Source organism: Schistocerca cancellata, chromosome 4 (assembly GCF_023864275.1).
Source record: "Schistocerca cancellata isolate TAMUIC-IGC-003103 chromosome 4, iqSchCanc2.1, whole genome shotgun sequence".
Lineage (NCBI taxonomy): Eukaryota > Metazoa > Arthropoda > Insecta > Orthoptera > Acrididae > Schistocerca > Schistocerca cancellata.
The window spans coordinates 60,653,146-60,678,497 of NC_064629.1; the positions used below are offsets into that span (position 1 = coordinate 60,653,146).

Sequence of the window (25,352 nt, forward strand, 5' to 3'; positions counted from 1 at the left end):
AGATGGCATTAGTATTGAGACAGAAAACACAAAATTAAAATCATTGGCTAGTAAATTCAATGAATCCTTCTGAAGAGTAGCCACAAAAACACAGTGACAAAAATTCATCCATCAAAATCTGAGCAAGTAAACTTAATTAGACTGGGAATGCATCCTCTACCACGAGATGCCAGATTCTCCAACTCACCAGTTAGAGAGATTACAAAAATCATTAGATCACAAAACTGAGGTAACAACTCTGACTATGATGTTATCTCAGCCAAGGCACTAAAATCTTGTGCTGACTTGGTACTGTCACCTTTGAGTTATCTTTGTAATTAGCCAATGAATCAAAGAGCATTTCCTAAAATACTACAGTATGTAGCAGTAACACCAACATACAAAAATGGAGATAAGTAACTGACCTCTAATTATAAGATTGGTCTCTCTCCTTTCCATGTTCTCAAATATATGACCTCAATTCTAGTAGAATAAAATTTTCTGTTATCTTGGCAGGGCCTTTGACTGGGTAAATCATAAAATTCTGCTAAGGAAACTAAAATGGTGTAGCATTAAAGGTCTTTCTTTTGCATGGATGGAGTCATATCTTAATAATGAAAAACAGGGGGTTACTTAAGCAAATAATGCAACAGGAGTTAGATTAAATTCAGTATCGGGAAACATTAAATATGGAATATTTGGTGCTTGGTTTTCTCCTGTTCTTGGTCTACATAAATGATTTACTGTGGTTATTTGAGGACACTTCAAAAACTGTATAGTTTGCTCATGGCCCCTGTATATTCGTAAAAGGTCCAAACACATCCATACCAGACATAGTCAGGACTTACAACTGGTTCACAGCCAATACATTAACCCTTAATCTCACTAAAACTCATGTTATGCAGTTCCAAACAACTAAAAATGACTTATGGGTACCAGAAGTAGACATGAGTTGGCATACAGTACACTGGATCAGGCTCCATATTTCAAGTTGCTGGGTATCTAGAGGGATAATAAACTAAGGTGGTACCATCATATGAATAAGTTATCCTGAAAGCTCAGTTCTGCTTGCTTAACTTTCAGGGATCTCTCACAAATTGACCTGTAGACAAAATTGCTTGCATACTTTACGTTTTCATTCAATTCTATCCCATTTCATAATCTTCTTTGGCATTGCAGCTAAGGTGAGAAAAGGGTTTCTCCTAGAGAAGTGTGCAATAAGAATGTTGTGTAGAATTCATAACATAACATCTTGCAGATGTCTTTTCAGGGACCTAGGGATACAATACATGTATCTACACCTACATCTATACTCTGCAAACCATCTTGAGATGCATGACAGAGGGTAAATCCCATTACATCAGTTATTATGGTTTCTTCCTGTTCTGTTCACATATGGAGCATGGGAAGAATGATCGTTTGAATGTCCCTGGGCTTGCAGTAATTATTCTAATCTTACCTTCACAATCCATATGTGAGCAATATGTAGGGGGTTCTAGTATATTCCTAGAGTAATTATTTGAAGCCAGTTCTTTAAACTTTGTTAATAGACTTTCTCAGGACAGTTTATGTTTATCTTCAAGTGTTTACCAGTTCAGTTCCTTCAGTATGTCTGAGATACTCTCCCATGGAGTAAACAAACCTGTGACCATTTGTGCTGCCCTTCTCTGTATACATTCAATATCCCCCGTTAGTCATATCTGTATGGTCCCTTACTGTATTTATTGTTAGTAACAAGGTGAATTTAGGATAAATTCTGCAATTCACAACCATATAGATTATGCACCCCTCACTAGGATTCAGAATGGAACTTTATATTCTGGTACAAAAGACTATAGCAAGTTTCCAATGAACATCAAGCACAAAATGGAAAAATCCTGAAATATTTAAATATAAAGTAGAGGAATAACTCATTAGCCATTGCCAAAGTATATTTGAACACTTTGACTCAGGAATGTAAATTCTGCCCTCTCTGATATTTGTATCTGATATATTCCATTTTTTCCATTTAATAGTGGTTTGTGTGAAGGTGAAATACTACCAATCATCTAAAGATGATCCATCAGAAAAACACAACAACAGCTTTGATATTTTGAGCCAAATCTTGAAAGGTAGATGAATGTGCAGCACAGTGACTATTTTGATGCTCCTACGAAAATAACAGCTCTTGCACAGCAGTTGTGAGAAGCTTTAGAAGCCAGTGGAAGCCAAAAGACAACTATAATAGTTGTGGCAACTGGCCTGTTTATGCACTGCAGGCTGAGCCAGCTCACAGCTAAAGGACAGGGCTAGTGCAGGACGGGTTGGTCAGCTTCCACATCTTTGAGAAATTGACTCATTATACTGTACATGATTAGACGCAGTATACTGACCCAAGAAATTAACACCTAACCAAAATAAATACCCATCATTTTCAGACCAAGGAGTCTGGCAGCACTGACCACAAGGAGAGGACTTTGCCAGGTGAGGGGCAATACAATTCTGAAAGACCACCATGAGCCTGGGCCTTCACCAACATTGGTCTGACTGTGTGCTCTGTGTCCACCTCCTTGGAATTAGCACCTCCCTACTCATGAGCCACCTTCTGACTCACTCCAGCCACAGCAGACATATGCACTGGACGGCAGCCATTTGAGATCAGGTTGGTGCAGATTCTCAGCTTCCTGTGCTGGTGGGGGCATTCTTTTGCTGTCCACCTTCACCAGCAAGGGCAGGTTCCAGTTCTGAGAGCTGACATCTCTTATAAGAATTAAGTGGGCCCCACTCCCACAGACACCTTCCAATCGTTATCCAACAGCAATTGGAATTCATGGGTAGTACTGTCAGGTTTTCAGGAAGCTATTCATCATACCATGCACAGTCAGCCAAATCAGTACTGCTAAAGCTTGAGCAGTACCTGGTTGGCTTACAATAGGTACATAATGGATTACCACCAGAGCTGAGAAATATCACACAGTTGAACAGATGAAATCTTTCACTGTACTACCATACAGCAACAGTAGAAGTAAGGATAAGCCAAGCACAGCTCTATGTGCTAGTTCAGGTCATGGTTACTGACAACCACACACCATGCCTCTGCTCCAGAGGACGAGTTCCACTTCTAAGGGCTGACATCCTCCGCAAGAACTACAGCAAGCCCGAACATCACTGGCATGCCTTGCATACCTTGCCACAAGCGGTCACACTGTGCATAGCTGATGCATGCATCACTGTGCAAACTCTGAGTGTTAGCATTTCTCTGGCTGCTCATGTCACAGCTAACCTTTGGCTATATGTTGGCCTCAGGTGTCCTCCACGTGCTGTCCTCACCAGACTCCAGTGGGGCACAGTCGCTACAGAGTGACAATGTGAGTGTTGTATCTCAAGTCTGAATATAAAATGTTTGACTATCAATTCTGTTTTCAGATGTTTCTGATGGCAAACATCCTGACAATGACCTATCATTACTACCCACCCTGCCACTGTAGTGGCCATCCGCCCTTGTCCACTACAAGTGTAATAAACTGAATCGATTTACATAATGGGGTTCTGAAGTATAAAGAAAGACTGTTATCAAATAACTTTAGTTAAACAAAAGAATTACCATCAGTTGAATTTCAAGTTATGGATTTACATTATAAATATTTTATCAACAACATTATGAAAAGTAAATGCAAAAAAATTGTCATAAAAACTTTCATAATTTCATTTATATAATCACGTTTCTGTAACGTCCACTGTATATTGCAATCTAAGATTTCTGGACTGACTGAAGTTATTCCTGTGATGACACTGTGCACAGTTTTGTGAAATCAGATGATTGTATAGGCCACCTGATAATGGAGTTCTGTACTGCACAAGGCTTGACCACAACATTAGTAATAATGAATGTGAAAAAATTGATAAATGAAACAGAATATTTTAAATTCTTAGGTGTGTATATTGATAATCCTGAATTGGAAGTCCTAAAAGTTGTAAATTCTGCATCTTTTCAGATAAAGTTAACAGCAGAATGTGTATATGAAAATGTCAAAAGTTGTTTTACTTTTCAACATCCATTCACTTATGTTTTGCAGAATTATCTCCTGGGACAGCTTTTCATAGAGGAAAAAGAGTGAAGTTTGCACACAAGTGAGTAACAAGGATAACAGGTGATATCCATTGTAGAACCTCTGCAGGAAACACTTTAAACGGCTAGGCATACTGACAACAGCATCACAATACTTCTTCTCTCCTCTAAAGTTTGTTGTATCCTGTTAGAGTTTCATGTGATCTTGCTAAGGCCTTTAATTGTGTAGACCATAAAATCCTAGTAAGGAAAGTATATTGGTATGGCATTAAATGCCTTTTTCTCACATGGATGGAGTCTTATGTTAACACTAGGAAACACAGTTTCACATTAGCAAATAAGACAGAAGTAAGATTAAATTCAGAGGGCAAACACACTAAATATGTTGTGATGCAAGCTGCAGTGCACACATGTTACTTGTCTATGTTGATGATTTACCCATGACATTGGAAGAAAATAAAAGAAAATTTTAAGTTTGCTGATTATGTAAGTATAATGACAAAAAGCCCAAACACATCCATACCAGACACAGACCCAAGAATAATTGAACAGCTTACAGCTGGTTCACAGCCAACAGCTTAATCCTTTGTATAACAAAAACTCATATTATCACTCCCAGACAAACAAAAATGACTTACAGGCTACAGAAGTAGAGATCAATGGTGTACTCTGGATGAGGCTCCATATGTTAAGTTCCTAGAAGTCTAGATGGATAATAAACTAAAGTGACACCAGAATGTGTATAAGTTAACCAAAAACTCAGTACTGCTTCCTTTGCATTAGTGATTCCTTTCATTGTGTTTACCTGCAGACTGGACTGCCAGTATATGTTGCCTACTTTTACACAGTCCTATCTTACAGTATAATCTTCTGAAGTAAAGTGGTTAAGCTGAATAAAGTATTTACTCTACAGATGTGTGTAATAAGAATGTTGTGTAAAGTTAATAACTGAACATCTGGCAGAAGGCTCTTAAGGGATCTAGGAACTCTTACACTTCCATAACAGTATATATACTCCAAATTGGCATTTGTTGTTAATAACAACAATGAATGCACGACCACAACATGAGAAATAAAAATAATTTTCATATAGACTCTGCACCCCTCTCTAGGTTTCAAAATGAAGTTTTATACTCTGGTGCTCAACAGGTTGCTGGTCAACATCAGGCAGAAATTGAAAATATCTTCATATTAAAAACAAAATAAAGTAAAATCTCATTAGCCACTCCTCATACAGTTTATCAGGATATTTGGACTCAGGTACATAAATTCTGTGCAACTCAAATATTTGTATTAGTCAGATCCCGACTTTGCAGTATATAGGTAGATGTTAGTGGTCTGGGTAAAATCACATAACTACTTTGTTTGACATTAGACGAAAACAGCAGCTCTGAGGTAAGGCACAAGTAGCAGTGGCCGTTCTCCCAATATAGATGGGCATCTACAGAAATTTTTTCATGAGGGGGGTAAAACTATAAAATTGTCACTTTTAAACAATGGAAAGCCTAGGATGGAATTAGAATAATACGAAAAAGGATAGACTGCTACTCACCACATAGAGCAGGTGTTGAGTTGCAGGCAAACACAATAAAACAACTACTAACTCTTAGCTTTTTGACAAAAAAATTCTTCTCCCAAAGCAGAACACACACACACACACACACACACACACACACACACACACACACACACACACACACATAGGCATGACTTTGGGTTGCACCTACATTTGACAGCAGCAACAATCCAGGAGAGATGATGGGGATAAGAAGGAGGCATGGAGTGAGGTGTAGTAGGGTAATGGTGGGGGAAGATGTGCTGCTGTGGGAGTGAGCAGAAATGTTGGGGCTACATAGGACTGCTAGGTGCAGTGTTGGGAGACTGTGGGCAGAGAGGTTACAAGAATGTAGGCCAGGTTGTAGGGAGAGTTCCAATCTGTGCAGTTCAGAAAATCTGGTGTTTCTACAAATGAACTAGATGGCAGTAACTGAACTGAAACACACTGTTCTGGGATGCGTGGCCAGTAAGTGGGAAGTCTAGCTGTCTCTTAGCCACAGTTTGGCAATGGACATTAAGGCAGACAGAGAGCCTGTTAGTTGTCATGTCCACATATAAAATGGGTGGCAGCTGTTGAAGTGAAGGTATTGTTGGTGTGGGGTAGGTCTGATGTGGGTGGAGGGTACTGATGTAGCCATCAAAGAGACTGCCTACACTACACTCTTCTGGAGTAGTGCTGTGCTGTATCAGATCTGTATCAACATTGCTTCAAGGGTCTATGGACTTTAGGAATTATGTAGAAGGTGAGAGAGTTGGGAGTGGTGGCAGGGAGGAGAGAGACTAAGGGGAGAGGTTGTGGGCTGGACATAAGGATTTGAGGAGGGACTGGAGATCATGCTAGATTTCTGGAATGGGGTGACAGTGGTAGGGTTTGCAGGTGAGCGTACCTGACAGCTGGCAGAGACACACTGCTAAGTTATTCCCACAGTTGTAACCTTTGTCACAAGATAGGATTATAAGGGTGGGATCAGTTTTTAGGAGGAGGAGTGCAGCTCTTTCTGGGATGTAAGGTTGGTTTCCATGTTGAATGATTGGGGGAATGAAGCTGAGGCAACGTTTGAGGTTAGTAAGTTCTGGGAAGTTAAAAAGGAGTGATTTGGTGGCAGTTTGGGTGGATCACTGTTGTGTGGAGGAGTGAGTTGAGGAAGGCAGGGTTTTTGGATGCAGTCTGATTGGTAGGGTCAGTGGCAAAAAAATGTTTCCATTGTAAGGACAGGGAGAAGGAGAGATGTTTTTAACAAATGCAGCATGACTGAATTTGGAAATGAGGCAAAAGATAAGGACTCTGAAAGGGCTGATATTTATGTGGGACTGAGACTTCTGAAGGACAGCATTACAGAGTTTTGGGTCTGTTTAGGTTCTGGATTTTGTATGATGGTGGGACAGAGTTTCTCAGGGAGGTTCTGGATTCTGTATGGTGGTGTATCAGGGTTTCTGAGGGAAGTTTGGACCTGCTTTATATGGTTTTGCAGAATTAGGTTGGTGAGGACTATGGATTGATGGAATTTGAACAGATAGGGGTCATTGTGGGTGGAGGGTTTGTGACTGGAAATTGGTAATTTGATTGTCTGGCCATTTGAGGGGATTACATGAGCTAGGCAACAATTCAGGAGTGGTGTGTGGGACTGGATACTGGGCAGACAAGGAAGCATTTCTGTATTGATGTAAATGGAAGGGCGAGCATCCACAGTGGAGGATAAAAAATGTGTACAAATACATGAGAAAAAAATTACAAAATGGAGGTGGTATGAGGGAAATGGACATGACCAGAGAGAGTTGGGAAGATTTTGAAAGAAAAACACAAGCTAAATTTGATGTGAAAATGCAATGAGTTCAAAAAGGAAACTCAATAAAACGTGATTATAGTGGAATGCTGGTCAGTGGGTGGATATGTGTGAAGTGAGGAGGCAGCAGGTGTAACTGGATTAGGTGGATGAGGATGTGTGATTTAATAAAGGAAGAGAAAGAGAGAGAGAGAGAGAGAGGGGGGGGGGGGGGGGGTTCAACACAGTGTGTGTGGCTCAGGAAGGTACAGAAGGTATCGTGTGAAAATATGCAAGACTGTGGCAGAAGTGTGATCAATCTGAAGGCTAAGGGATATTGGCAGGAAGAATGTGGGACATGAGATGCTCCACAATCCATGTAATCTATAGCCATTTGTTGTGCACAGATGAGACCATCGATACAGTTTAGCTTGGAAGTTAGAGAATGCACAGTTTGGAAGGAGACAGTACAACACAGGAAGGAAGAGAGAGAAAAGGATGGTCATTGAATGTAGAAATGTGTTAGAAAACAGTACCAAAGCAGAATAGCAATGGTTTGTGGGATGAATAGGAAGCCCTCAGGCAAGATCAAACAATGGGAAGTCCAGGGAGGAATAGCAACAATGTTTTTGTTGTGGGCTTCAGTCCTGAGACTGGTTTGATGCAGCTCTCCATGCTACTCTATCCTGTGCAAGCTTCTTCATCTCCCAGTACCTACTGCACCCTACATCCTTCTGAATCTGCTTAGTGTATTCATCTCTTGGTCTCCCTCTATGATTTTTACCCTCCACGCTGCACTCCAATACTAAATTGGTGATCCCTTGATGCCTCAGGACATGTCCTACCAACCGATCCCTTCTTCTAGTCAAGTTGTGCCACAAGCTCCTCTTCTCCCCAATTCTATTCAATACCTCCTCATTAGTTATGTGATCTACCCATCTAATCTTCAGCATTCTTCTGTAGCACCACATTTTGAAAGCTTCTACTCTCTTCTTGTCTAAACTATTTATCGTCCACATTTCACTTCCATACAAATACTTTCAGAAACAACTTCCTGACATTTAAATCAATACTCGGTGTTAACAAATTTTTCTTCTTCAGAAATGCTTTCCTTGCCATTGCCAGTCTACATTTTATATCTTCTCCACTTCGTCCATCATCAGTTATTTTGCTCCCCAAATAGCAAAACTCCTTTACTACTTTAAGTGTCTCATTTCCTAATCTAATTCCATCAGGATCACCCAACTTAATTCCACTACATTTCATTATCTTCATTTTGCTTTTGTTGATGTTCATCTTATACCCTCCTTTCAAGACACTGTCCATTCCGTTCAACTGCTCTTCCAAGTCCTTTGCTGTTTCTGACAGAATTACAATGTCATCGGCGAACCTCAACGTTTTTATTTCTTCTCCATGGATTTTAATACCTACTCTGAACTTGTCTTTTGTTTCCTTTATTGCTTGGTACATATAGAGATTGAATAACATTGGGGAGAGGCTACAACCCTGTCTCACTCTCCTCCCAACCACTGCTTCCCTTTCATACCCCTCGACTCGTATGACTGCCATCTGCTTTCTGTACAAATTGTAAATAGCCTTTCGCTCCCTGTTTTTTAACCCTGCCTCCTTCAGAATTTGAAAGAGAGTATTCCAGTCAACATTGTCAAAAGCTTTCTCTAAGTCTACAAATGCTAGAAACATAGGTTTGTCTTTCCTTAATCTTTCTTCTAAGATAAGTCGTAGGGTCAGTATTGCCTCACGTGTTCCAACATTTCTACAGAATCCAAACTGATCTTCCCCGAGGTCAGCTTCTACCAGTTTTTATTCATCTGTAAAGAATTTGCATTAGTATTTTGCAGCTGTGACTTATTAAACTGATAGTTCGGTAATTTTCACATCTGTCAACACCTGCTTTCTTTGGGATTGGAATTACTGTATTCTTCTTGAAGTCTGAGGGTATTTCACCTGTCTCATACAACTTGCTCACCAGATGGTAGAGTTTTGTCAAGACTAGCTCTCCCAAGGCTGTCAGTAGTTCTAATGGAATGTTATCTACTCCTGGAGCCTTGTTATGACTTAGGTCTTTCAGTGCTCTGTCAAACTCTTCACACAGTATCATATCTCCCATTTCATCTTCATCTACATCCTCTTCCATTTCCATAATATTGTCCTCAAGAATATCACCCCTGTATAGACCCTCTACATACTCCTTCCACCTTTCTGCTTTCCCTTCTTTGCTTAGAACTGGGTTTCCATCTGAGCTCTTGATATTCATGCAAGTGGTTCTCTTTTCTGCAAAGGTCTTTTTAATTTTCCTGTAGGCAGTATCTATCTTACCCCTAATGAGATAAGCCTCTACATCCTTACATTTGTCCTCTAGTCATCCCTGCTTAGCCATTTTGCACTTCCTGTTGATCTCATTTTTGAGACGTTTGTATTGCTTTTTGCCTGCTTCATTTACTGCAGTTTTCTATTTTCTCCTTTCATCAATTAAATTCAGTATCTCTTCTGTTACCCAAGGATTTCTACTAGCCCTCATCTTTTTACCTACTTGATCCTCTGCTGCCTTCACTATTTCATCCCTCAAAGCTACCCATTCTTCTTCTACTGTATTTCTTTCCCCCATTCCTGTCAATTGTTCCCTTATGCTCTCCCTGAAACTCTGTACAACCTCTGGTTCTTTCAGTTTATCCAGGTCCCATCTCCTTAAATTCCCACCTTTTTGCAGTTTCTTCAGTTTTAATCTACAGTTCATAACCAATAGATTGTGGTCAGAGTCCACATCTGCCCCTGGAAATGTCTTACAATTTAATACCTGGTTCCTAAATCTCTGTCTTACCATTATATAATCTATCTGATACCTTTTAGTATCTCCAGGGTTCTTCCATGTATACAACCTTCTTTCATGATTCTTGAACCAAGTGTTAGCTATGATTAAGTTATGCTCTGCACAAAATTCTACCAGGCGGCTTCCTCTTTCATTTCTTAGCACCAATCCATATTCACCTACTATGTTTCCTTCTCTCCCTTTTCCTACTACCGAATTCCAGTCACCCATGACTATTAAATTTTCGTCTTCCTTCACTACCTGAATAATTTCTTTTATCTCATCATACATTTCATCAATTTCTTCATCATCTGCAGAGCTAGTTGCCATATAAACTTGTACTACTGTAGTAGGTGTGGGATTTGTGTCTATCTTGGGCACAGTAATGTGTTCACTATGCTGTTTGTAGTATCTTACCCATACTCCTATTTTTCTATTCATTATTAAACCTACTCCTGCATTACCCCTATTTGATTTTGTATTTATAACCCTGTATTCACCTGACCAAAATTCTTATTCCTCCTGCCACTGAAATTCACTAATTCTTTAATCATACAGTAAAGCTGCATGCCCTAGGGAAAAATTACGGCTGTAGTTTCCCCTTGCTTTCAGCCATTCACAGTACCAGAATAGCAAGGCCATTTTGGTTAGTGTTACAAGGCCAGATCAGTCAATCATCCAGACTCTTGCCCCTGCATCTACTGAAAAGGCTGCTGCCCCTCTTCAGGAACCACACGTTTGTCTGGCCTCTCAACGGATACCCCTCCGTTGTGGTTGCACCTACGGTACGGCTATCTGTATCATTGAGGCACGCAAGCCTCCCCACCAACAGTAAGGTCCATGGTTCTAGGGAGGGGAGTGAGGGGGGGGTATAGCAACAATATGAAAAGGACAGACTGCTACTAAATCATATGAAAGAGATACTGAGCCACAGACAGACACAATGAAAAGACTCCTAATTTTTTTGGCTCTTGGACAAAAAATACCTTCTTCAGGAACAGGAAACACACACACACACACACACACACACACACACACACACACACACACACACACGCACGCACACACAACTCACACACACATGCCTATTGTTTACAACCACTACGGCCCTACTGTGGACTTCATCTGCATCTACAGAAGCAGCAGTCTGGGGGTAAGTACGAGGCATGGGGTGGGGAGGGGAAGGGACAGCAGGATAGGGGTGGGGGAAGATGCTATGTTGCTATGGGAGTAATCAGAGAAGTGGTGGGGACAGGATAGGGCTGCTAGATGCAGAATTGGGTGACTGTGCTGGGGAAGTGGGAAGGGGGTCAGGGCATAGGAGAGATATAGAGAAGAGAAAAAGACTAGTAGGTGCATTGGTGGAATAAAAGGCTTGCACAGTGCTGCAGTGGGAGCAGGGAAGAAGGTGGAGGAGAGGTAGTAGCAAAGATTGAGACCAGAGGGGTTACAAGGGCAAAAGATATGTTCTAAGGGGAAATATCACCTGTACAATTCACAGAAAGTGGTGTTGGTAGAAAGGATCCAGGTGGCACAGGCTGTGAAGCAGCCACTAATGTGAAGCATGTTGTGTTGGGCAGCATGATCAGTAACTAAAAGGCTGCGCTGCCTCTTGACCACATTTTGGTGGCAACCATTCATGCAGACAGGCAGCTTGTTATTTGCCATGCCCATGTATAGAGAAAGCATCACAGAGGTTGCAGCTTAGTTTGTAGATCACATAGTGGCTTCCATAGTTAGCCCCACCCTTGATGGTATAGAAGATGCCAATGATAGGATTGGAGTAGGTGATAGAGGGAAGATGTTTGGGATGTGTCTATTGCACAGATATAAGACATGAGGCAAGGGGTTCAGAGAAGGGGTAGAGTAGAGACGGAAAAGGATATTGTGTAGGTTCAGTGGCTGTTGGAATACCATTGTGGGAGGGATGGGGAGGGTAGTGGGTAGGATAGTATTTCAGGGCATGACGAGATGTAGTCAAACCACGGTGGAGAATGTGAATCTGTTACTCCAGTCCTGGATGGTACTGAGTCACCAGACCAGTTCTCCTTTGTGGCTAGAAATTGGGCCTGTGGGAGTTGGTAAGTGAGTGGAGAGACAGGGCACAGTATATATGTTTCTGGGTGACATTGTGAGGATAATTTCAGTTTGTGAAGGCCTCAGTGGGACCTTCAGCATATTTGGAGAGCAACTGCTCATCACTTCAGATGTGACAACCACAGGTGGGTAGGCTATATGGAAGGGACTTCTTGGAATGAAAAGGGTGGCAGCTGATGAGGTGGAGGTATTGTTGGTAGTTGATAGGTTTGATGTGTGTGGAGATACTGTTTTAGCCATTATTGAGGTGAAGGTCAACATCAAGAAAGGTGGCTTATTGGGTTGAAGAGGACCAGGTGAAGCAAATGAGGGAGAAAGTGTTCACAATCTGGAGGAATGTGGGCACCATGACCTCCACTTAGTCCAAATCAAACATATCATCAATGAATCTGAACCAGGAGAGGGGTTTGGGATACTGGGTGTTTAGGAAAGTTTCCTCTAGGGGACTCATGAATAGATTACCATATTATGGTGTCATGTGGGTGCCCATTGTACTACCATCGATTTGTCTGTAAGTGATGCCTTCAAAGAAGAAGTAAATGTGGGTGAGGATATACTTGGTCACAGTGACCAGGAAGGAGATTGTATGTTTGCAGTCAATTGGGCAGTGGGAAAGGCAGAATTCAATAACAGCAGTGGCATGGGCATTGAGTATGTCAGTGTAGAGAGATACAACATTGACAGTGGTAACAGGGTGCTGTGTGGTAAAGGTACAAGAGGTGTGGAGAGTTGGTGAGGAAATGATTGCTGTCTCTTATATAAGAGGATAGGTTATGGGGAATAGGCCTGAAGTGTCAGCCTGCAAGAGAAGAGATACTCTTGCTGGTGTGGGAGTGGGGCACAGTAACAGGCCACAACGGGGCATACTGGGTGACTGGGGTTATGGACTTGAAGAAGCATGTAGAAGGTAGGAGTGCAGGGTATGGCTGGGGAGAGGAGAGAGATAGACACAAGGGAGAGGTTCTGGGATATACCTAAGGATCTGACAAGGGACCCTCTGCCGGGTAATCCCAGCAGAATAACCACATTTGTGAATGCTTTACCAACATGTAGGACTGCCAAGTCAGGATCAGATGTTACATGGTGGAGTGTGGTTTTGACTACACCTTCTTGTGGCCCTGGAATGAAGAATATCCTACCTACTATCCATCCTACCCCTCCCACAGTGGTATTCCACCACCCCCCCAAACCTACACAATATCCTTGTCCATCCTTACTCCACCACTGCTCCAAACTCCTTGCTTCATGGATGAAACTGCAGTTGACCTAGATATAAGACCTGTCACATACATCTTCCCACTATGAACTACTCCAGTTCTTCTTTTCTGAATTGTGCAGCTGGTAACTCTCGCTCCAACATATCCTTTGTTCTCATAACTCTCTGGCCTCAGTCTTTGTTAGTCACTCTCCTCTGCAATTTTCTCTGGTCCTACAAAATATCCTTGTCCATTCCTACTCCACCCCTGCTCCAAACTCCTTGCCCCATGGCTGAAATCTGTGCAGTTGACCTAGATACAAGGCCTATCACATACGAGGTGCTATCCAAAATTTTCGGGGCTGGTGCTGCCATCTGTTGAAAACCTTACCTTTGGACTAATGGTCACCATCACCCTCAAAGTAGTTCCCATCTGCACATACACACTGGTTTCAGCAATTCTGCCACTGGTTAAACGAGTCCTGTTCAATGAGGGTGTTTATCACTGCCAGCCATGCTTCTTGAATTTAATCTAGAGTGTCAAACTGACAGCCTTTCAACTTGAATTTCAGTTTTGGGAATAGCGCGAAGTCGCAAGGTGCCAGATCTGGCAAGTACAGTGGGTGGGGTACAACGGCCATGTTGTTTTTTGCCAAAAAGGTCCTGGTAAGCAAGTACGTGTGACAGGGTGCATTGCACGATCCAGCAGCCAGTTCCCATGATGCCGAAGTTTCGGCTGTCGTTGCCGCATGTTTTCATGGAGCTATCACAAAATCTACACAGTAGTACACAGAATTCACTGTTTGGTTGGGTGGGATGTATTCTTTGTGCACAGTTTCCTTGGTATCAAAGAAAATGATGATGATAATGATCATGATTTTCACTTTGCTCTTCACCTGTCTCACTTTTTTGGGTCTTGGAGAGCCCAGGCTCTTCCACTGGGACGAGCTTCGTCTCTGGGTCATAATCATAAGTCCAGCTCTTGTCACTGGTGATAACCCATGACAAGAAGGTTGGATCATCAGATGCAGTCTGATGAAGGTCCATGCACACTTCAACATGCTGTGCTTTCTGATTGGCAGTCGAGATTCTTGGCACAAATTTTGTGGCAACATGATGCATGCCCAATTTATCTGTCCACATTTGTTGACATATCCTGTAACCAATACCCACTTTGTCCACAAGGTCTTGAATGGCTCAATGTTGATAATAACCAATTGTTGATGTTTGGCAACAATTTCTGGCATTGTGTGGCTAACAGGTCTTCCAGTGTGAGCATCATCTTTGACATCTGTACGGCCCGCCCTATACCAAGCCTGCCACTCACACATGAGTACGGCTCATGCTCTGACCCCCAAACAGTTGTGTAATCATTGCAAAGGTATCTGTAGCACTTTTCCAGAGATTTGCATAGAATTTGATACATACGTGCTGTTCTGTTGGCAGATCCATTGTAAAATCGCCACACACCAAACACAGAGTATTACGGAAATCACTGTGGACATGCAAAACGTCCTCCCAGCTGAATGCCACTCAGCACACTGACTCATCAAATATACAGCTCTTGCCATCTAGTGATGCAAAGATCTACTACTCCTACTTTCCAGATGGCAGCACCAGTCCCAAAAATTTTGAATTCCACCTCGTACATCTTCCCACCACCACCTACACCAGTCCTGCTTTTCTGAATTGTGCAGCTGGTAACTCTCCCTACAACATATCCTTCATTCTCATAAACCCCTTGGCCTCAGTCTTCACTAGTCCCTCTCATCCACCCTTTTCTCTGCTCCCACTCCAGCACTATGCAAGCCTTTTATTCCACCAATGCACCTACTAGTCTTTTCCTCTTCTTTACATCTCTCGTCTGTCCTGCCCCCTTGCCACTTCCCCAGCTGCTCCTAGCAGTACTATCCCGTCCCCACCACACTGCTTGCTCCCACAGCAGCACATCTTCCCCCAACCCTACCCAGTTATCCCTTCTCCTCCTCACACCATGCCGCCTCCTTACCTGCACCACCCACCCCAGGTTCCTGCTTTCATCAGATGCAGATGCAGCCCCTAGTCAGGCTCCAGTTGCTATAGACAGTAGCCATGTGCATGTGAGTCATGCCTGTATGTGTGTGTGTTTTCCGCAGCTCAAGAAGGTATTTTTTGTCCAAAAGCTGAAAAAGTTAGGAGGCTTTTCATGGTGTCTGGCTGTGAGTCAGTGCTTCCTCTATTTGATGAGTATCAATATATCATTTTAAATTGTAATTTTTGATGTAAATGAGATGATCAGTTTCAAGACATGTCATGCCCAAAGAAACAATTTTTATTGGTGACACAAATAAACTCACCATATCCTAGAAAACTGATAGTTATTTACACAGTATATAAATACAACCTCTTTACTCCAGATTACACATATTGGGGAGGGGGAAAGGCAAGGGTCTATGTTGAACCCACGAATTGTGGATGCTTATGCTAATAAACATTTATAAAGTAATCTCAAAGTAATTCTCATAATTATCGGTGAGAGTAGATTAGCCCAAGTCATAATTTCTTGTTAATCAGCAATGGTTGCTTCTGCTTGTTAATGTATAATGTGATTCATTCAACATTCCTGAAGACTCTCCTTCATAATGAATGAATGGGGAAGGATTAGTTTCTTGACTTTGTTGTCTAGTGTCACAATAAAATTTGTTTACTGTACATGAAATTTGGGGTGGAACCTCTTCTTTCATGCAAAGTCCTTGTCACCTAAAAAAGCATGAATGCATTAGCAGCGCACAGGTCAGACAAAACAATAACTGTCTTTATTCTGAAACTTGAGTTTCTATCTCTTGACAGGAAAATAGGCAATAATTTGATGTGATTCATCACTTTTATTTTACATTAAAGCACCAAAGAAACTGGTATAGGCATTTGTATTCTGTGGTGTCACCGCCAAACACCACACTTGCTAGGTGGTAGCTTAAATCGGCCGCGGTTCATTAGTACATGTTGGACCCGCGTGTCGCCACTGTCAGTACTTGCAGACCTAGCGCCACCACATGGCAGGTCTAGAGAGGCGGACTAGCACTCGCCCCCAGTTGTACGGACGACATTGCTAGCGACTAGACGTACGAAGCCTTCCTCTCATTTGCCGAGAGACAGTTAGAATAGCCTTCAGCTAAGTTAATGGCTACGACCTAGCAAGGCGCCATTTGTAACATTGCATGTATCTTAATGAGTCTCACTTGTATCATCAAGATTGCTGTATACCAAAGGATGCATAAAAGTTAAGTGTTCTAGTAGCTACGTTCTTTTCTTTATCGCATTCACTAATTATCCCGTTCCAGAAATCACGCCAGTCGGCGTGTGTGTACGCGTGCCTTTCTATCGGCTACCCGTCACTGTGGACTGGCTGCCTTGACAGTCCACAACATATTCAAATAGAGAGATATGTAAAACAGACAGAATATGGTGCTGTGGTAGCAAAGTCTATATAAGATAACAAGTGTTACAATTGTTAGATCAATTAATGTTACTACAGTGGCAGGTTATCAATATTTAAGTAAGTTTGAACATGGTGATATAGTCAGTGCATGAGCAATGGGACACCACATCTCCAAGGTAGCATCAAAGTGGGGATTTTCCTGTATGACCATTTCATGAGTGTACCATGAATATCAAGAATCCAGTAAAATATCAAATCTCTGACATTGCTGCGGGCAGAAAAAGATCCTGCAAGAACAGGACCAATGATGACTGAAGGGAATCATTCAGTGTGACAGAAGTGCAACCCTTCTGCAAATTGCTGCAGATTTCAATGCTGGGCCATCAAAAAGTGTAAGCATGAGAAACATTCAAAGAAACATCACAGATAAGGGCTTTCAGATCCAAAAGTCCACTCGTGTACCATTCATGACTGCACAACACAAAGCTTTACGCCTGAACTGGGCCTGTCAATACTGACATTGAACTGTTGATGACTGGGAACATGTTGCCTGGTCAGACAAGTCTCATTTCAAACTGTATCATGTGGATGGACATATATGGGTATGGAGACAACCTCATGAATCCATGGACCCTGCATGTCTGCAGGAAGCTAGCTGTTCGAGCTGGTAGGGGGTCTGTAATGGTGTGGGGGATGTGCAGTTGGAGTGATATGGGACGCCTCACATGTCTAGATATAATTCTGACAGGTGACACTTGTGTAAGCATCTTATCTGATCATTGAATTGAATTGAATTGAATTTTATTTGATCCTGTAAGATTACATTGTGTACAGTTAATGTACGTGTAATATAGGACATGTCAAAGTATTAACATTCTTTATCACTTATTTTTCTACACCTTTAGCTTACATTTTTACATCACTGATAATGAGTAACAATATATACAAATTTAATGGCATAAGTATTCTGCAACACTGTAAAACTCTTTTTCAATGAGATAGTCTTTAAGTTTCTTTGGAAAGTCAATGACTATCTCATTGTGCATTCTGACGGACTTAGGTAGTTCCAACAGGACTATGCAACACCCTACACATCCAGAATTGCTATAGAGTGGCTCCAGGAACTCTCTCCTGAGTTTAAACACTCCCGCTGGCCACCAAACCACCAAATTCCCTAGACGTGAACTTTATTGGTCATATCTGGGATGCTTTGCAATGTGCCGTTAGGAAGAGATCTCCACCCCCTTGTACTCATACAGATTTATGAACAGGCCTGCATGGTTCATGGTGTCAGTTCCCTCCAGCACTACTTCAGACATTAGTGAAGTACATGCCATGTTGTGTTGTGGCACTTCTGCGTGCTCGCAGGAGCCCTACACAATTTTAGTCATGTGTACCAGTTTCTTTGGCTCTTCAGTGTACTGTCAGAAACAATTTTCAGTCTCTTAAAGCTACACTCTGCTCGCAGGAGCCCTACACAATTTTAGTCATGTGTACCAGTTTCTTTGGCTCTTCAGTGTACTGTCAGAAACAATTTTCAGTCTCTTAAAGCTACACTCTGCACTAATGGCAGGTCAGCAATGGCTTCAGTATCCACTGGTGATAATAGTCTAAGTGCTTTAGTTAACCACAAATAATTCAGAATCCATAAACAAGATGGTAGCACAATGCTGAACTTCTTTCTATATTCATTTCTTTGTACCCAGTGAGGGCACAAAAAAGATAACAGCAATTGAAAGTTTTTCACCACAGCATGAGTCAGATTTGGGCCTGTTCAGCTGTAGTATGTTCCTATATTTCTCACTTAAATGTTACATGAAAATTTATAAGTAGGACTTTCTGCAGCAGCTGGCATCTATCTTCAGATATCTGCTGCTTCTGGTTTTTAAGTGTCTCAGTAGTGTTCAGTATTCCATGTTAGTCCCATTTGGTATGGGCCCACACTCTTGAGCAATATTCGAGTCTGGGAAACATGAGTGTTTTATAAGAAATTTTTCAGTGTCCTTTCAATGAACCAATGAACCCACTTTACCTACAGCTAAGCATATTTGATCATTTCACTTCATTACCCTACAAATTGTTACATCCAGTTTCTTGTATCAGTTGACTGATTCCAGTTGTGTCTCATTGACACTGTTGTAAAATGGTACTGCATTTTTCCGTTTTGTGAAGTGCACAGTTTTACATTTGGGAACATTTAGAGTGAATTGATAATCTGTGAACCATTTGAAAGCTTATCAAGATCAATCTTTAAGTGTCTCCTAAAAAATGTAGTTCACAAAAAATCTATTTTCTTTAAATACAGGCCTATAGTTTTTTGAATGATTTCATGATACCTTCAGCTGCCATTATCTTTATTTGATGTAAAACTGTACAATTTCAGCCTTATGGAATTTTCAAGCATCTAAAATGGAAGCATTACATAATGGATGCATTAGCATCACTTACAAATTTAACATAGGAAAAAGTGACATCTCAAGACATACTAGGTAGATTATAACTTACTTTATGGACAGTTCTTTAATGGCACATTATGATATGTATATCCTTGCTCTTATGACTACATGTAGTTGTTATGAAATAAATTACATGCAGTTTTTTGCTATTTTAGGAGCACATTAATATTTAGCAGTTGTTGCACAGCTCTTATATATCAGTAAGTATGTTTTTAACATACTTACACAAGGAAGACTACAGACAGTTTACAGAAATTTATTAATTAAGCTATGTATGGCTTTGTTCTTAACTATATTTAATTATTGTTCATCATTGGTGTAAATGTGACGGTTTGTAATTTATTAAAAACAATCTGTAAATATTTGTACTGTTATAACTTGCAAGCACATTATTTTTGAAAGATTGTTATAAAGATGTTATATTAAGGTCCCTTGCCCACTAAAAGAATAACAAACTCCATAAAATCTGTCACATTTTGCGATAAAAACAAATACGATGTTTTGCAACAAAGTGAAAATACAAATAAACGAAAACCGACGTGTGTGACAAAGAAGAAAGAATCAAAAGTCGACGTCTTTGGAGACAGTCACGCCAAAGGAATTTCTCAAGAACTGCAAGTAAATAGTAAATCAATGACAGTCAGAGGCATGGTTAAACCAGGTGCTGGTTTCAAAGAAGTGACGAAAAACATCGTAAAATATAACTATGACAAGCAGGACAGTGTTGTAATCTGCGCAGGAGCTAAAGACATTTACGAAAACAATGCTATGAAAATGTATAGACAGCTCTTGAGTCTTTTGCTAGTACTGTCAAATACAAACATTTTACTTGTGAACTTTACCCACAGGCATGATTTACCTGAATGGTCATGTGTGAATAAGGAAATTCACAGAATTAATGCGAAACTTAAAAGTAGTTGTAGGCTATTGAGCAATGTGAAATTAATTGACTCATGCACACTTGACAGAGAATGTTTTACAAAACATGGGCTTCATATTAACAGAAATGGAAAGGCCAGGTTAGGAAACTTAATAAGGGAAGCAATTAAATGCAATTACAAAGTGACAGCCACTGAACTGGGATGGTATAAATCTCCAATAGCAGAAACACCAGCAAAAACAGGAGCAGCACGCAAATGGACCATCCAAAAAACAGTAGCAACAGAGGAACCTACTACTGAACCAACATTATCAGCAGCAGAACTAACAACAAAGCAATAGTTACAGCATCAAAAACCAACCAACCAGAATCATTAGCAGTCACAGCAACATCAGAAGCAGTAGTTCCAACATCAATAACCAAGCAACTAGAATCACTGGCATTCACTGCAACAGCACACAGCAGCAGCAGTGGTAATAGGAGCAGTCATCACACCAGAAGAAGGCAGCCACCCTTGAGAAGCCAGGATTTTTGCTGGGGCAAAGCAGTGAACAACAGCACATAACAGGGAAAGAGATAAATGCCTGCAAGCAGAGGAAACTACAACAAGGATTTTTGGTACCCGGCCTCAGTTATGAGACTAACATAAGGCAGATACCTTCAGATGCACCAACTTCCAAGTCTAACTGGCAACAGACTCACCTCTACTGTCATCAACAGAAGAATAACAATGGCACCAGCTCATCTAAAGGATTTTTTAGCATCAGGTCTAAAGGGAAAGGCGCCACCAAGATAAGTGAAAACAAATGCCTAACAGTGTTTCACCAAAACATTCAAGCCATAAAGAACAAAGCACAACAGCTAGAAGTAGAACTGGAAAATTTTGATAGCCAAATTTTGTGTATCACTGAACACTGGTGCAAAGGGAAGGAAATTGAACACATTGCATTAGCCTCATTTGACCTTATATGTTACTATAGCAGAATCTCAATGAATGGTGGAGGTTCATGTATTGATGTAAAAAAAGGTATGACATTTAAAGTTAGATATGATCTTTTAGATCTAGGTGAGGACAAACATTTTGAACTTTCTGCTGTTGAAATAATAGGACCTGGCATAGCAAAAAAATTAGTCATATTTTGTGTGTACCGCTCTCCCAGTGGAGACATTGATATATTCTTCTCAAAACTGAATCAAAGCTTAGACAAGGTTTCTGGACCAAAAGAAAAAATGTAATTATTTGTGGTGACTTAAACATTAATATGATGAAGCCTGATAAGGCTAGCAATATATATGTGAATATTCTAAGCTGTTATGGAATAGCCTCCCTTGTTAATTGTCCAACTAGAATAACGAAAGAATCCTCCTCATCTATAGATCATGTAGCTACAGATATTGATAGTAAAAAATGTCATATTGTTGTCCAAAACCTGGGCCTATCAGACCACCTCTGCCAGATCTTAAAAACTAACATTCATGTAGAAACTCCTCGTAAACTTTGTACATACAAAAGAATGTTTTCCAAATCAGCCCTGTATCAATTTAAATCCCAGCTAGAATATGAAGATTGGAGGGAAATCTATGCAGAAACCAATGCAAATCAGAAATTGATCAATTTCATGTCAATTTTTAAACTCAGATTTGAAGAGATGTTTCCCAAAACTCTTTAACAAAGTAAAACTACAAAGAGAAATCAGTAGGTGACTACAGGTATCAAAAAATCCTCAGAAACTCTTAGATATCTAAAATCCATAAAAAATAATCAATCTAACCCAGAAGTTCTGCAATTCTACAAAAAGTACAGGAAAATATACAGAAAGGTGTTGCTAGCTGCAAAAAAACTTTCAAACAACAAAATATTACTTGAAGCTGAAAACAAGAGCAAAGCAGCCTGGAACATTGTCAAACAGGAAACATCTAACTCTGCTAAAAAGGACCTCAATTCACATATTAAAAACAAAGATGTACCAGTAGGTAAACCTAAAAAATTAGCTGATTTTGTAAACTCATATTTCAGTAGTATTGCAAAAAAATTACAGCAGAAATTTCCAGATATGTATGATTTACCTACTCAGATCCAGCCAACAAACTCAATGGTGCTCTTGCCAACTACAGAAAGGGAAGTGGCACTAGTAGTCAGAGGTGTACATGTTCCGCTTTGAACCCGCCCATGCTTGCCCGGTGGCCAGGCGGGAAGGCCGCCACGCGTTGTCAACAGAACGGGCAGACTGCTTCACTCCCAGCCAAGCCTAGCAGAATCCAACCCAGGCAGGCTGCGGGAAACTTGCTTTCCTGCCCATATTACTGCTGAGCTATGCTACGCAGCCATTTAGTCTGTGCGCATCATTGTATTATGAATGTTAATTATATATTAATTTCAGGTCAAAAAATATTGGGTTTCATTTGTACATTCTTCCTTTACGAATATATTTCGGGCTTATTATATATATAAATAAATATGAACTGCCAAATGTGTTGATAAGTGTAAAACTCGAGAATGGCTGGACCAATTCGGCTAATTTTTTTTGCTGTATACATAATTCTCAGGACAAGGTTTTTATGAAATAAAATTTTTCGAAAATTGACCGAAAAATTGGAAAATTTGAGAAAAACTGAAAGTGCGTTTTCATTGTGTCCATGTGTTTGTATTGCATACAGTCTTGATGAAACTTTGCACACTATACCTTCAAACCAAGAGGAAGGTCACAGTCTACATAAAATTTCGTAGGATGCATGGCAGAGGTTACTTTATCTAACGGAATTCGACAAATTGTACGTTTTTATTCTGATCTTGATGAAATTTGGCACACTTGATATTCAAAGCAGGATGAAGGGCGCTGTCTGCTTCAAATTCAGAATGGTGCATGGCGGAGGGTACTTTACTTACACACTTCTACACTAACCTACAGTTTTATTCCGATCTTGAAGAAATTTTGCACACTTGACCATCAAGAGGAACATCACTGTCTACATAATATTTCGGACAGTGCATGGAATAGAGTACCTTACAAAAGATTTTGACATCGTTTGCAGGTTACCACGAAATCCTTCTCCCTCTATACTGCTGAATGGTCTCAGCACACACTTCGACGCACTTTTCGACCACTAAATCTTTGTCCTCTTTCAAGATATTTATGGAGTGAGGGAACTGCTTGTCAAATTTGCACACATGTATTAACATACTCGAGGTTCCCGAATAACTACTTAAGAGCTTTTTACATAGTTTGCATTGAGACACACCTACCGATTTATTTGAAGCTGCCTCATAAACACACGAAAACGTTTCCCATGCGGCACTTGTGCTCTGTTTCGTTGCCAGCATGTATTCGCCAGTTGTCAATTTTTTTTTATCTCACTAAAGTTCGATCTATTCATTGTGCTGCCCCGACCATTGCGATAAATGAACTGCGGGCTAACTATCTTGCTACTCTAGTCACGGTAGCTTGACAGTGCAACCTGTTGCCAGGCGCAGCAAGCTCAGCGGGTCCCGTGAAGCTTGGCAGGCCTGCGGGAACCCAGGTAGCCCGAGCTTGCGGGAGCCAGAGTCGGCCGCATTACCCACTATGCCTCAGTACACGCGCACTCTTGTGTTTACGTCGCGGCAGGCTGACCTGCATGAATGGTTGCAGAGGAGGTAGGGGCAAGCAGGCTGCAAGGGGAATTTGTACACCTCTACTAGTAGTACACCAATTAAAAAATAAAACTTCAGTTGGACTTGATGAAATCCCAGTCTGCGTAATTAAAGATTGTATAGACTCCATAAAGGGCCCATTAACAGACATAATTAATGAATCTTTCGAATCTGGATACTTTCTGGAGTACCTAAAACAAGCAAAAGTTATACCTATCCTTAAAAACAGAGATGTGGAAAATGTAGAGAACTACAGGCCGATCTCTATACTGTCCATCATTTCTAAAATAATAGAAATACTAGTCAAAAAGAGACTGCTAAATTACCTGAATAAATATAATCTTCTTTCCAATGACCAATTTGGTTTTAGGCCCGGAAAAGGCACACGATCTGCTATAGCACAGTTTGCTAAAGTAATTTTAGAAGCACTGGACAAAGGTGAAAATGTAAGTGGTATCTTTTTAGACTTGTCCAAGACCCCTGTCTGACCCAGAAAATGTGAATATAGGTGTCCCACAGGGAAGTGTATTAGGCCCAATATTGTTTCTTATATACATTAACGACTTCCCACAAAGTATCAGACATGGAGAATAATTACTTTTTGCTGATGACATCAACATAGTAATAACAGGTGAAAATCCAACACAACTGTCAGAAAGAACAAACGAGGCTCTCAATGATGTCCACAACTGGTCATTAAACAATAAAGTAACCCTAAATGTAAAGAAAACAAACTATATTAACTTCCAATTGAACAAAAAACACAATGCCACTAGAATAAAAGTTAATAATGATGAATTAGTATGTGTAACAAGTACCAAATTCTTAGGGATGAATGTAGATAGCCAACTGAAATGGACAAACCATGTCAACATTTTGGCAAAGAAATTATCCACAGCTTGCTATGCTCTTAGAATCCTTGCACCGGTATGCAATAATACCTGTCTTAAAATAATGTATTATGGATAACTACACTCAGTCCTCAGCTATGGGATCATGTTTTGGGGAACAAGTGCCAGTATCATACAAACTGTGTTCAAAGTACAAAAAAGACCCATAAGGATAATAACAAACAGCAACAACAGGGCCCACTGTCTAGAATTATTTAGAAAGCTAGGCATTCTAACTGTTTCTTGTGAGTATATCTTTCAGAACATAATGTTCATTAAGAAAAATCTCAACATGTACAACACAAACAGCCTAATACATGACCATGAAACAAGAACTTGTCACCACCTCCATCTAGATAGAAAGAACAAGGCAAAGACGCAAAAAAAGTATATTTTATAATGGGATAAAACTGTATAACAAATTACCACAAGAAATTAAATAAATAAATGAGCCCCTCACTTTCAGACAAAAGCTTAAAACCTTTTTAGTAAGTAAAAGTTGTTATACTGTAAAAAAATATTTAACATAGATGTAGATTATTAGCAACATATGACATTATCACCAAAATATTATGTAATTATAAATGTCTGTATAACTAGTTAAAAACTAC

The 25,352-nt window shown here is 40.4% G+C and overlaps 1 protein-coding gene across 1 annotated transcript in view; it reads right to left on the reverse strand.

The window, feature by feature from the left end:
* The window catches only part of LOC126184854 (protein piccolo-like), a 173,531-nt gene extending 149,321 nt beyond the window's left edge, over nucleotides 1-24,210 (reverse strand). Inside the window, exon 1 of the mRNA XM_049927461.1 lies at nucleotides 24,178-24,210. The gene's annotated coding sequence lies outside the window, so the exon portion shown is untranslated. The remainder of the gene's footprint in view (nucleotides 1-24,177) is intronic.
* Between the last annotated feature and the right edge of the window lie 1,142 nt (nucleotides 24,211-25,352).